The sequence below is a fragment of the Heterocephalus glaber genome, unplaced genomic scaffold, assembly GCF_053883595.1.
Source record: "Heterocephalus glaber isolate CG9 unplaced genomic scaffold, H.glaber_assembly_v1.0 deba00001472, whole genome shotgun sequence".
Taxonomy (NCBI): Eukaryota; Metazoa; Chordata; class Mammalia; order Rodentia; family Bathyergidae; genus Heterocephalus; species Heterocephalus glaber.
Window position 1 is genome coordinate 88,851,188 of NW_028258315.1, and position 13,731 is coordinate 88,864,918.

At 38.0% G+C, this 13,731-nt stretch overlaps 1 protein-coding gene across 30 annotated transcripts in view; it reads left to right on the forward strand.

Annotated features, from left to right (window-relative positions):
* Erc2 (ELKS/RAB6-interacting/CAST family member 2) overlaps nt 1-13,731 on the forward strand; it is a 1,049,338-nt gene that overhangs the window by 648,826 nt on the left and 386,781 nt on the right. The window lies entirely within an intron of this gene.

Consider the following 13,731-nt stretch of genomic DNA (forward strand, 5'->3'; position numbering starts at 1 on the left):
TGTACACACTGGAGTCACCTTTTATACATAGTGCTACTGACATTAACCAGAGAAGTGGGCCTGACAGCCCGGCTCCAACGCCAGCGCAAGAGTGGCCGGCTGCACACACATAGTTTATCTGAAGGGACTGAGCACGAAATTACACAGCCTAATTGTTGTTAGTCCAAAAGGAACTACTACCCATATAGAGGTGCCTTTAGGGCTACTGATGGGACCCATCAGAATGGGGCATTCATTTCAGTATAGGTGTATCTGCTCATTAAATATGGAGCCTGTTTCTCCTCTTGAACTCTGGGTATTGTGATTTTATTATAGCTAGTTATAAGAGTGAGTTCTTAGAAGAGAGAGGAGACATAATAAATATTTTTAAACAAAGCAAAATTTTTTTGAGAAACTGTAGAAGAGAAAAAGTCTCAGCTGAAGCAGTCAGATCTTTGAGTGAATATTTTGCATTCAAGTTAGGAATCCAACATTTTCACATACATTGGTCTTATAGACTATTGAATGCCAGGTTTATATTTGATTCAGGGTTATGTTTAATCATTTTATGGGACTAGACTATAACCTCATATTGATAATGGTGAATTTTTTAATCTGAAAAGAGCTACTAGGAAAAAATCACTGATTATGAAAATATAGCTCAAAGGCATAAAATGTTAGACAATATCCTTTGTGAACAACATAGATGTGTACTTCTAAAGCATGATAAAAAATACTTGGCAATGCTTAGAGTTTAATATGTGAATATAAATTGTACAGTCTGACAGAGAACTTTTCAATACACGTGTGGAATTTTGTCACATATAGATTTGAGTAGTTTTGTTTCTGTAGAGATGAATAGTAAATGTTCCTGTGCAGCAAAATAATCAAGAAAAAGGTTTTGTTTTTAAGCATGAGAATTATGTGTGGCAGGATGTGTACTTTGGTTGTTTTTATACGAATGGACTGAATTTGACCCTTGCCATTGACCCACTCAACACAAACCAATCCACAACCCCTATCAAGGGTTAGGGGTCAATCTAGTGAGGAGCCAACTGAGAAGCAGAGTAACTGGTCCTGGGAGCCTGTGTCAAAACTCTGCTCTCATTAGTCCAGCTGGACAGCCAGAAAGAAACGTGTCATCCCCTGGAGTGCATGGAAGATGATAAGCAGCACAGCGAGGAGCATTAGAACTGGAAGAGAGACCTGCAGTTGCAATCTTGTGGATGTGTACTCCATTTAAAGGTGGAAGGGAAGTGATAAACCTTCTGCTGTGCTTTGGAATGCAGTGAGATGCAGCCTGTCTGCCTTGCTTATGTGGAGCCTCTCATCTTCATCCATGGTTGTTCTGTATGAGGGGAGAACTGTTTGGGTGGGCGTCTTTGTTCTAAGTCTACTCTTTATGCAGTGATTTCCCTAAGGTTAACCAATTCAGTTTTTTTTTTTTTCATGTAGCTGTAATAATTCTGAGAACAGAAAGCCAAGTTACTATGGGGGATGCTGTGCCCCAGGGATGCTTTTGGGTGGATTTTCTTCTCCTGAAGCAACAAGGTCATCATAAAGCCCCTATAAAATATTTTAAATAAAAGAGAATTTCAAGTGGAAGATTTTATTCTGGCACTTCATGTCTGGGTTTTGCTTTCCTCCCACTGGGGAGCTAAGCAAGCTAGCAGTCTGGAGGATGTATTTAGTTTGAGGACAGTGAAACTTTACCAGAAATTTTTACTTACCTGAATTATAATTATGAGGAAACAGATACTCACTGGCGGCATTATGGTTTAGCATATGATGCACTGGTGTCTACTGTTAAAGGTAGCACTTAAACACGTATGTGGTTGTGATGTGATTGTTTTATAAAAAGGGACAAAATCATGACATTTTTATCATATGACTCTCAGAGAAGTTGATTTCACATACTGACTCAGTAGTTCTCAAGTCCTTGAATTGAGTGTTGACTGTTTTACCTGGGTACATAGTCATCCCTGGGCACGAAAGGTGTTTACAACATAAAAAGTCTCTATTGAAATCCTGAGCTATAATATTTGGGGACAGGATTCCCCCCCCGCCAAGAATATGGGAATAGCCTCATCAACCTTATGTGAGCATCTCTTCTCTTTTGCCTTAACATTTGCCTTGGCTGTTCAGATCTAGATCCCTAATATGTGGCATGCACTTTTTAAATCTAACCTTTCACTTTTAAGTAATTGTAGGTCCATAAACATATTGTTTTAAGAAACAATAGAGATACTGTGTACCCTTTATGCAGTTTCTTCTAATGGCTACTTCTTGTAAAACTATAATATACAGTATTACAACCAGGGTGTAGTTATTGATACTTTTGAGACACAGAACATTCCATCAATTTTGTCATTTCAGGAATATTATATGAATGGAATCATGTAGTATATGACTATTGGGATTGGCTATTTTTAATTAGCATAACTTGATAAAGACTCATTCAAGTTGTTGTATGTGTAAAAACTTCATTCCTTTTTATTGTTGAGGATTGTTTGGTGGTAGGGATATATCAGAGTTTATTCACCAGTTGAAGAATATGTAGGTTCTTTCCAGTTTTAGCTATTACACATAATGCTACTATATACATTCATAAACTTGTGTGTGTGTATGAACATATGTTTCATTTCTCAGAGATAAATGATAAGAGTACAGTTGTTGGGTCATATGGTAATTGCTTGTTAATTTTTATAAGAAAGTGCCAAATTGCTATCTAGAATGGATATGCCATTTCCACTGGCAATGTGTGAGTGACCCAATTATCCTCATCCTTACCAGCATTTGTTATTGTTAGTGCTTTTTATTTTAGCCATTCTAATAGAAGAGTAGTGATAATTTATTGTGATTCAGATTTGAAGTTTCCTAATTTATAAGGATGTGACACATTTTTGTATGCTTATTTACCTCTGTATATGTGTTTTGGGCAAATGTTTATTCATGTCTTTGTCACTTTTCTACTTTTATTATTTTGCTTTTAAGTTTTGAGAGGTTTTTTTCATGTATTTTCTTATACTAGTTATTTGTCAGATGTATGGTTTGCAAATATTTTCTCCTGTCTATAGCTTGTTTTTTTTTTTATCCTCTTAACAAGATGTTTCACAGAGCAAACATTTTTAATTTTGATAAGGTACACTTTACAAATCTTTAGTTTTATTTATGTGGTTTTGGTGTCAATTCTAAAACTTCATTGCTTAGCCCTAGATCAAAAAGATTTTTCTTATATTTTTTCCTAAAAGATTTTTAGTTTTATATTTTGCATTTGAGTTCACTATCCGCTCAGACGCCAGTGACTCTGGTGCACAGCCCCCAGCCAAAGGCCCTCCCAGACAACAGCTACGAAGGTGGGCAGGGCCCAGCCAGAGGCACATCCAGATACCATCCCAAGTGTGCACTTTGAAATAACTTTTGTGCAAGATATAAGGTTTAGGTTGATGGTTTTGTTGGTCTGTTTGTTTTTGGGGTATATAGTTGTCCAGTTGCTCCAGCACCATTTGGTGAAAAGACTCTATCAGTGAATTGCTTTGCTCCTTTGTCAGACACCATTTGGACATATTTGCATGGGCCTGTTTCTGCATTCTCTATTCTGTTCTATTGATCTATGTCTCCATCTGTCTGTCAGTATCACACTGTCTTGGTTATTGTAGCTACACAGTAAGCTTTAATTTTGGGCAGAGTCTTTCCTTGTACTTTCATTCTTCTTTGTCTGAATTGCTGAATTGTTTTAACTACTCTATGGCCTGTGCCTTTTCATATAAAGTTTAGAATAAGCTTGTGCATGTCTACAATAAAACTTGCCAAGATCGTGATAGAAATTACATTAAACCTATAGATCATTCTGGGGAAAATTGACATCTTTACTATGTTTAGTCTTCTAATTCATAAACATTCTTTATCTTTCCATTTATTTAAATCATCTTGATTCTTTCATGAGAATTTTGTAATTTTTCAGTGCATAGATCCTGTTCATGTTTCTTTTCTTTGGAGTGATTATAAATGATATTTAGCTTTGCATTGTGGTTTCCACATGTTTACTTATATATATAAATATAGAAATGCAAATTATTTTTGCATGTTTATCTTGTATCCTGCAACTTTGCTAAACTTATTTATTAGTTATAGGAGGTTTTTGCAGCTTTCTTGGGACTCATTGCATAGAAAGTTATATCCACAAATAGAGACAGTTTTTTTTTCATTTTTTTCTTTTCCAATTTGTATGATTTTTATTTATTTTTCTTGCCTTATTGCAGTGGCTAGAACTTCAAATATTATGTTAAAAAAGAAAGATGAGAGCAATTATTCTTCCCTTACTCCTGATTTTAGGGGGAAAACATTCATTATTGAGTATGATGATAACTATAGAGTTTTTTGTAAATACTCTTTATCAAGTTAAAGACTTTCCCCTCTATTTGCCATATACACTAGAAAATATAATTTTATATCTTTAAACGAAAAGCGAACTAAATAGTGGAAAATATTTTGGTGGATCCATTTTGTTGTATATGGTCAATATTGTAAAGAATGCCATGGTTGGCAGAATACTAAGATGATCCTCAAGATTCCCTCTCTCTGGTGTATGTTCATCATCAGGACTATGGACATGCTGGGATATCACCTCATTACATATGTTATATAGCATAGTTGACTTTAAGGAAAGGACTGTCCTTGGTGGAACTGACCAAATCAAGTAAACTTTTAAAAGGGACTGAGCTTTTCCTGAAGGAGAGTCAAAGCACGAGATGGACATAATTTGAGGGAGATTCTTCATTGCTGGATTTAAAAAATTGAGGGGGTCATGTGACAAGAAATGTAAATGGCCTTTATGAGCTGTGACTGGCAAGGAAATAGTGACCTCAACCCTACTTTTGCAAGGAACTGAGTTCTCTTTTACCTTCATGAGCTGGAAGAGGACTCTGAGCTCCAGATGAGCTTCAGCCTGCCAGTATCTTGATTTCAACTTTATAAGACCCTTAGTGGAGAACTTAATCACACCATGCTTAGACTTCTGACCTACACAACTGTGAGCTGCCAAATTTGTGGTGATTTATTGAGCAGTAACAGAAAACTAATACAAAAGTCAGCTAAGGCATTTTGGAACAGTGCTAAGATCAAAGCACATAGTGAATATTTTACTCCAGTGAAACAAAAGGAACCCAAAGTCCATTCCTTGATTTATAGTCATCCATACATTTGTGGGTGCTGGGTGTGTGCCAGAACTTATACTCAGACAGAGGACACTGAGGAAAATGAGTCAAGGTCTTTCCTTGCTCTTGAGGGCCTCATGGCCGAGGATTTCCTCCCAAACTCACTCAAAATAGTCTCATTGCATTTGTACTTAGGGATCAATGATTCTCCCATCGTATTTAAACTGGAGAGTCAGACTCACATCTTTGTAAAGAGTTACCACCTGGGATTCATGGTAAATCCTTTGTCATTTCTGAACTTGAGTTATTCTTTTTCTTTGGTAATATGTGATGACCAATGGATTGTGGAAAACAGAGCCGAGCCAGTCCAACAGGAGAATCAGAGTAAAAGAGACCTGTTTCATTCTTGCTTTTAAAAATTGCCTCAGTTCTTACACTTGCATCACAATAAAGTAGGTCAGTTTGACAATCCCACCCTGATCTATTGAATGCAAATGAACAAAACTTGCTGATAAAGGTGGCCAAATGACATCAACAAATGATTCTCACCTTCTAGGGCATTAAAACTTATTTTGAGTGTTGCAGAAACAAAGTAATAAAATCAACAATGCTAAATAAGCACAAAAACAAAACATACAAGCAAATAACCACACTGAACTTTCAAAACACATACTAACGTTATTAGGGAAGAAAGTGAAATAAGCAACACGCATGTGCATTGTAGGCAGGGTGGAGGTGGCAAGAATTACTGTCGACAGCTTCTGAATCACTGCCACTTAGGCACTACCTAGTGAACCTGGATTATAATCAGCATAAATCTAAAGGCCTTTCAGGGCCAACTATCCATGCAAAGAAGTGTAGCTGATTTAAGGTTGTTTTCCAGTAAGGGTAGTTGCCCCCTTAACTGCCACCAGGGGGCCCTGTCTTGTTCTCTAGGTGTACATTACTCCCTTCTTTTGAAGCTATGGCCTATCCACAGATAATTTTTCCATAAAAACAGAAGCATTTCCTACACAGACCTCCCTCATTTGACAATATTTTAAATTACACTTTTTTGTACTAATAATGTGTATTTGTAGAAATAAGTATAAGGAACACTGAAAAAGATTATGTGAAATCCTTAAGTTTAGAAACAACCTGTATAAATATTTGATGCATTTCCATCTATTTTTTCCTATAAATATACATTAAAAATTCCAGGCATAGGATTGTATTGTACCTACTATTTGCTAACCTGCTTTTCTCACTTAAGATTTGATATCTATCTTTCTTTAATATTAAACCTTTATACTTAGTGTTTAATGTCTGAGCAACATCTCAACAATTAGATGCCTATAATTTGTTATCTACTTTCTTTGCAACCTTTTTACACACACAGACACCTCCCATAATTTAACTCATTTCTTTGGAAGGTATGTGTATATGTGTGGTAAACATAAGAAAAAGTTGAAAACTGCAATGTGTCTTTCTGAAAATGTGAAAAAACGAAATGGAATTTCAAACATTTGTTGTACTTGTTCATCTTCTCCTAGGCTAAAAACTAAATGTCAGCATTTGAACTTTGACCCTGTTGATGACATTTGCAGGTGGCTGTGTAGCTCAGGTGGCCCTCACAAGGACCCGGAAGATGCAATTATTATCTACATCTTAGAGGGAAGCTGCTGTACATAGAAGTACCTTTCCCCCGGTCTCTCAACCTGTGCGTGGATGGAGCCATATAGGGCCTGGGCCATCAGGCTTCAGTACCCACAATCTCCACTGTCCCCTGCCCCCCTTCACTCCTCCTGAAGAGTGTCTGAAATCTGGTTAGGGACAAGGCCAACTCTGTCACGCTGCGGAGCTATGACACTATAGAGCACAGAAAGCCTCCCAGCTTCCCAAGACTTACCTATACCACACATACCCAGAAACAATCCCACACATCCTTCTCTCACTGAGGGTCAACTGGCCAAGAGCGATCTGGAAGGAGGGTATTCAAGGCATTCCGGAGAGACAGTTACTCATTTGGACACACTTTGGCTTGATAAGATCTGCTAAGCTAATGTATATATTTTTGCACATTTATTCTCTATCTTTCATTATGATGTGGAACTTTATTAATTAACTAGGGAGGGATAGAATTTTAAATGTAGTCAAAAATCAGAGCTTGAGCCCAAACAGCTTTGTTTGAGGTGGATGTTTTCCTACAGTAGGATTGGAGGTCACATATTCAAGCAAAGCTCTCAGATTCCTACACATCGATGAGGAGAGAACAGTCACAAATATAATCTTGAGGATGGTTGGGTCCAGGCAAAGAGCAATCTGGGGATTTTCAATTTCAACCTTTTCCAAAAGGTGTCACTGTAAGGCAGTGGAGGGAAGGGAGGGAGGAAGAGCTAGAAATGTCAGATAAGAGTTATTGAAAAAATAAGATTAGTAGTCTTCGTTTTTAACAGATCCTTTGGCTCAGAGCATCACTGAGAAGTTGCTGCTGCTGAGGAGGGAGAGTTTAAGTGTTTATCTTCACCTTCTGATCTCAAGGTGACCTTCTGAGCCCAAAGTCGGGCTGGTTCCAGTCTAGCTGATCTCATGGGACCAATTCACATTCCAGGCTTGCCCTAACCCAGGGCATAGGGATTTCCCTGGCTCAGTGTTCTGGTGCAAAATCAAAACTACCATCCTCTTGCCCTTTGAATACAACAAAGATAGGAAACCATGGTGGATGATGCAGCTTAATGCAGAAAAGCTAGGTTTTTTTAGGCTATGGCTTTAAAAATTCCAAATCATTAACGCAAAACTGACATAATTTAAAGGGCAAGGATTTTTCAGCAAAATATTTGAAGATCAGCTCTCACTAAGCAATCTCTTTAAAGCATAGGAAGCTGCCACGTGTCAGGGAGAGACCTGCAGAACTTGGAACAGCACTCTTGGCAGATAACTGAGAGACAAGCTGGTTCTCAAATATTTAGTTAAACAACACACATGCATGTGCAGGTTTAAGCCGACACATGTTAATGATTTAAGGTCTTAAACAGATCTTTTTATTTTATTGTTTTAAGACTCCATTTTTCACTTTAAAAGATCCAAGTTGCTCTGGAATTGTATGTAAGCACTAGACTCTTTAGAAATTCACTTGATGGCTTCATTATTCTTAGCATATGCTGAGTTATGAATTGTTCAAATACTGTCAAATAGCCTTGGTACCTTAACCATTTTAAAAGAGATTTTATGATGAGCAGCATAAAATGACTAAAACAATAAAGATGCACATGATAATTCAAGGAAATTTTTTGTTTTTTAAATTGGTGAGGCCAAATCAACATCTAGTTGAAGGAACCTTTAATCATTATGTTATAGATATGTAACACCAAGCAAATTTTATTTTAAAATGCAATCTTAACTTTTCTTGATAGAGGATCACAATTCTCCTCTGGTCCATATTTGAGTAGCTTTTATGAAATTATTTTAAATGAAACATTTTTAGTATTTTAGAAGACTTTTGAGGTTGCTGTGAATTCTCTTTTCTCTGAGAAGAACACTGTAGTAATTAAATACCTTTTCATAATCTTTTTTTCAGGAAATACTATTGTCTGTTAAATTACTAATAGATGTGCTTCTAGAAGACACACATGCTGTGTTAAATGTTGGCAAATGGTTTGATATCCTGCTTGTCCTCCCAAAAGCATTTACTGGATTATAATCATTGTGATTCTCATAAGTGGCATTTCACTAAAGAAGCAAACCACAGGCCTCGCCCAATGCAGTCTGTCACCTCCTCTTCACCTTTTACTCCTCTTTACCTGTGAGGTCAGCCACAAGGCCTAGATCAGAATTGACTGCTATTGTAACCTTTTGCATCACTGAGAAACTTATTTTTTTAATCACAATTATGATTAAATAATTATATTTTATTTTGAGATTCCCTGCCAGATCAGACCTCTTCTGAGGTTGAATCTGTGGCTGGTGTCTAGCAGAGTGCCTGGCACCTGGAAGATGCCCAGTGAGGTGTTGAATGAAGCAAGGAAAATGTGGACCTCTCCCATACTCCAAGACAGAGCATGAAGAATGCAAAACGGCACTAAGAGCTACTTGCTTCTGTCCCAGAGGAGAACCTGGGCATTTTTATTCTACTACTATAAAGGTCATGAGTTCCTGGGTGCTCCTGGCAGCTGCTGGGGTGACATTGAGCTTTGGCCCCCATCCTTTTAGGAGCTGTAATGAGCCTCCTTGCCTCTATGGCAAAGAAAAAGATGATTAAGGAAAGCCATGAGCAAAAACTTTGAAGGGCATTGAGTGTGGTGAGGGTCCAGTGATGCATGGGGTGGGAGAGTATCAAATTTGGACTTCCACTTCACCCCTCATTGCACCAAGTGGGTCTGAGGAGAGTATTTCAGAACTGTGCCTTCATATTCCCCTTTTGCCTGTTGTGCAAGGGTTTATTGACAGTGTACTGTCCTGCTGTGTCAGGCGCTAAAGGGGCTTCTAAGAAAGATAGAGACGTGGTCCTTGCCCTCCAGGGTATTACAATACCATTAGAGAACTAAGCATTTCCTTTGCTCATAGCAGCCATAGACAGCGAGGTAGCATAGGTAGAGGTAGCATGGCTAGGAACTGCCCTGCACCAAACACTTGGAGAGTGTTGAGCAGAGAGGGCTGGGTACTTCACATACATGATCTCACTTTGTGCTTATATCCACCTTGTATGAAACCTTTTGTCCCCACCCTGTGCGTTATGGGGGCTTCTGTAGACTTATGGAAAGGCCAGTAACAATCATGGCTTCCAGGGTTGGCTGCACTTTGGAATCACCTTGGTAGTGTTTCTTTTGTTTTGTTTGTTTTGTGCTTTTGAGACAGAGTTTCACTGTGTAGTCCAGGCTGGGCTCAAACTCAAGATACTTCTCCTGCTTCAGTCTCCTGAATGTTGAGACAATAGACATACACCACCATGCCCCATGCTCCTGGATCTTTAATGAAATATGGATTCCTGTCTCCCATTCTCAAACATTTTTATTCAATTAGGAAGAATGTGATCAGAGAATCTTGATTTTTTTTAAACCTCCTTCAGGCACTTCTAATGTGCAGCAAAGTTTAAGCATTGGGTTAAGTTTGAACTAAGGTCACAGAGATCTTTTAGGTGGAATGAAAACTTGACCCAGTCTGAGTGCTTTCAAAGCTCCAGCCTTTCATCACTGCACAAGATGCAAGAGGCCAGCTGTAGACAGACTCTTGAAGGCTGGGCAGTTTTGGCAAGCAGAGAAGAGAGTGTAGGGCAGTGCAGGGGCGTGTGTACACATTTATGGATGTGTATCCATGTGTGGTAAGTGACACCAGGTGCAAAAGCTTAGATTCAGTACCAAGAAAACATAAGATAGATTAAATAATTTTGACCAGGAACTATGTTAATAAAAGATAGTGTTTCTGTAACACCAGGTACTAGGCATTGTTCTCACAGCTTCACACATGTTAACTCAATTAATCTTCAAAAAAAACCTCTTCGAGGTAAGTTCTGTTATCATCTCGACTTCACATGCAAGGCACTTGAGGCTAGAAAGTTTCATAACTCACTCAGTTACACAGCTGGTAAGTGGTAGTCTAGCTCCTAAATTATGTTTCTAACCACTATTCTGTGCTACCTCTTGTACTGAGTATTTTCATATTTGCCATTCTCTGTGTTAAGGACTTCACATTCATAACTTCATGTCATAGTTGCAATGATTCTTCAAGAAGTACTATAGCTGTAGAGGACTTTTGTAAGGTCCCATAACTAGCAAGTGGTAAAGCAGGTATTATTAATAAAGTCTGGCTTCATAATTCATGCTTTTAACCAGTCTTACTGTTTTAAAACATTGAAATCTGAAAAATTTTTATATTAAATCCTTAGTGTAATGTGTAATGCCATAAATAAAATAGCAACAAAAATAGAGTGAATTGAGATGCTCCATTTGAATTTGAGATGCTAGACTTGGTTCTCTGATGATTCACTTTCCTCCTCCCATTCCACTAATCTGTTTATTTGCCTCAGACACCTTTGTGAGTGATCTAGAGAATGCAATTTGAAAACATCTGCTGTGGGGTCTACATTCAAAGATAAAGTAGCTGAAAGAAAATCAAAAGGGAAATTCAAATTCCAACTTCTGTCTCTAAGAAACATCATAGTAGCTCCAGAAATAACCACTTGCAATTGTTTTCCTTCTTTCTCTCCTCCCCAGTTCACTTATTCTGTACTCAGAGCACTTACAGCAAAACAAAACATCACTCTTTCCCCCGTCTCAATACTAGCTTTCTTTCTCTCTTCTATTTCTGTACACTGCTTTCTATTATAGAGATTTCTTATCCCCATGCATGCACTTAGCTATCCATTTGCTAATTCTGTATCATAAGAGTAAGCCCAACTGAGACATATGCTCATGTGCAGAGAAGCTGAAGAAGCAAAGACGTGTCCTTACTTGGGGTAGAGATGTGCATAGAGACATACAGGTGCATATGCACACGCATGTAAGCACACACAAACAAGAACAAGTATGTGTATATAACTACTTTTAGTACTATCCTCTATGTGGAAGGGAAAGGGATCTGATCTCAGGGTCTCAAAGGTAATGGTAAAGGGGAAAAATGTTTCCAAAATAGAACTATTTGTCTTTGTGATGAATGGACATTTTTTTAAAAAAAGAGATGAGACAAATTATTGACTTAAACATGAGTGACTGTGAAAAGTCAGGGTGTTAGATAGCATGGGATATCACAGGGGATAGCACAGTAAAGGTTAATATCTTGCTTATGTGACATGGGTTGGCCTCGGGCTTTATTGTCACCATGCAAAAAGGTGTCATCTGAAACATATTGTGGCAATCACCATGGCAAGGAAAGGGGAAGGTTGGAGTTGAGTGCAAGCATTTACATGCTTCTCCTTGGAAATGGCAGGAATTTTATTGACCAAAGCTGTGCTCAACCTAAGAGGAGAGGGGAAATATGGTCCTACCATGTGTACGTAAGGAGGAAGACAGAAATATTGTGAACCATGTTAAAGACCACCCACCACACCAGCGAAAATATTTCTTGCTATTTTTTGGTGGTACGAGGGATATAACCTAGGGCTTTGCACATGCTAGGCAACTGCTCTACCATTTAGCTATACCCTCAGCTCTTCTTGCTTTTAATGTTCCTGTTGTTTCGGTAGAGAAAATAGTTTATAGAATTTGAAAACATTAAACATGGGAGAAAAAATGGACACTGTCTATGAAATTGAAAGTCTGAGAGCTATCAGTGTCCCCACGTAGTCCATAGTGTGCAATACTTCCTGTCCAGGGACACAAGGATTGGAAAGAGTTGGAGGCCTTGGCCTATAACTCTGTGTCAAAACTCTGGTTCCAAGGTGTTGATGATACCAATATCACCTGATATGGAGCTGATGGCATTTCCATCAGGTAAAACATCTCCTGGGTGTCCAGGTTTCTTTGTGCAGTTATTGCTGAAACAACTATAAGTTGTGACTCTAAGTCTAAAGTATAATTGTTTAAAGTTAGGTTAATGTAAAACTAGGTAGTTTTTGTAGCAAGCAGTCTGGTGGAAAGTGACCTGAGAATTTGGAAGCTCAGTTGGGTAGTTCAATGTCTGTTGAGCACAGGGTTCAGCTTTGGCTAATGAGAGAGAATTCCACTGAGAATCTCTGAAACTTCCCTCTCTACTCTGGAATCAATAGTGTGTTTGACATAAAGAACAATTTGTGACAGGAAATGGGGTCATGAGGGCACAGCCATCCCATGTGGAAGGTCAGGCAGATTTACTGAATTGGTCTGTGGAAGGACCATGATGCTTTTTGAACACTGTTGTCAAATTATAAAAAATAGGAAAACAAAGAAAGAAAACTAAAAACTCTGACTTAGCCTCATAATGTATTGCTTTGTGTAAGGGCTTCTAGGCATATTTGTAATGCTCTATGAAACTATATGAGAAACTTAGAAAGTTTATAATTGCTTTTTAAATTTTCTGTATTTATAAAAATTAAAGAATAGTGCTATTCTGTAGGTAAACAGGTATGGTTTTGTGACTTTCATAGGTTTATCCTTTATATGACTTCCTTTTTAAACTGTTTAGTTTCAGCTTTGATTTAAGTTTCATGGTCATTAAGTTTCTTCTTTTTATCAGCACAAAATGGAAGGTTTTCTGAATCTTAAAAGCATGTAATTTACCTTGGATGTGAACTATAATGCTTATTCTGAATAAATTCCATGTAAAGCTGCAGAAATGGTGTAGAAAGTTCTTATGAATTGAAACTTAACATGTCATTGACACATTTTGAAAGGCGTTCTGTTGACTTTAGTGATGGATGAGCCCATGCTGCCAAGTTCAGCTGGAAGGGGTGGCTCAGAAACCCAAACATCAGCTCTGGAATCTAGAAACTGCCTAAAACCATGGTTTTTGAATCAGCAGCGAGGATGTAGCCCATCAAAATGATGAGATTTTACCAGTTTTCTCCATGGAAGTCTGTGGAACAAACCATAAACACCAACCCGTTTTGTTGTCTGTTGGTTTTTAAAAGACCCCAGTAGTTTGGGTAGGATAAGACCTTGCCTTGGGGCTCCCTGGTTCAATTTTTTGGGACCTGGCTGAAAATCCT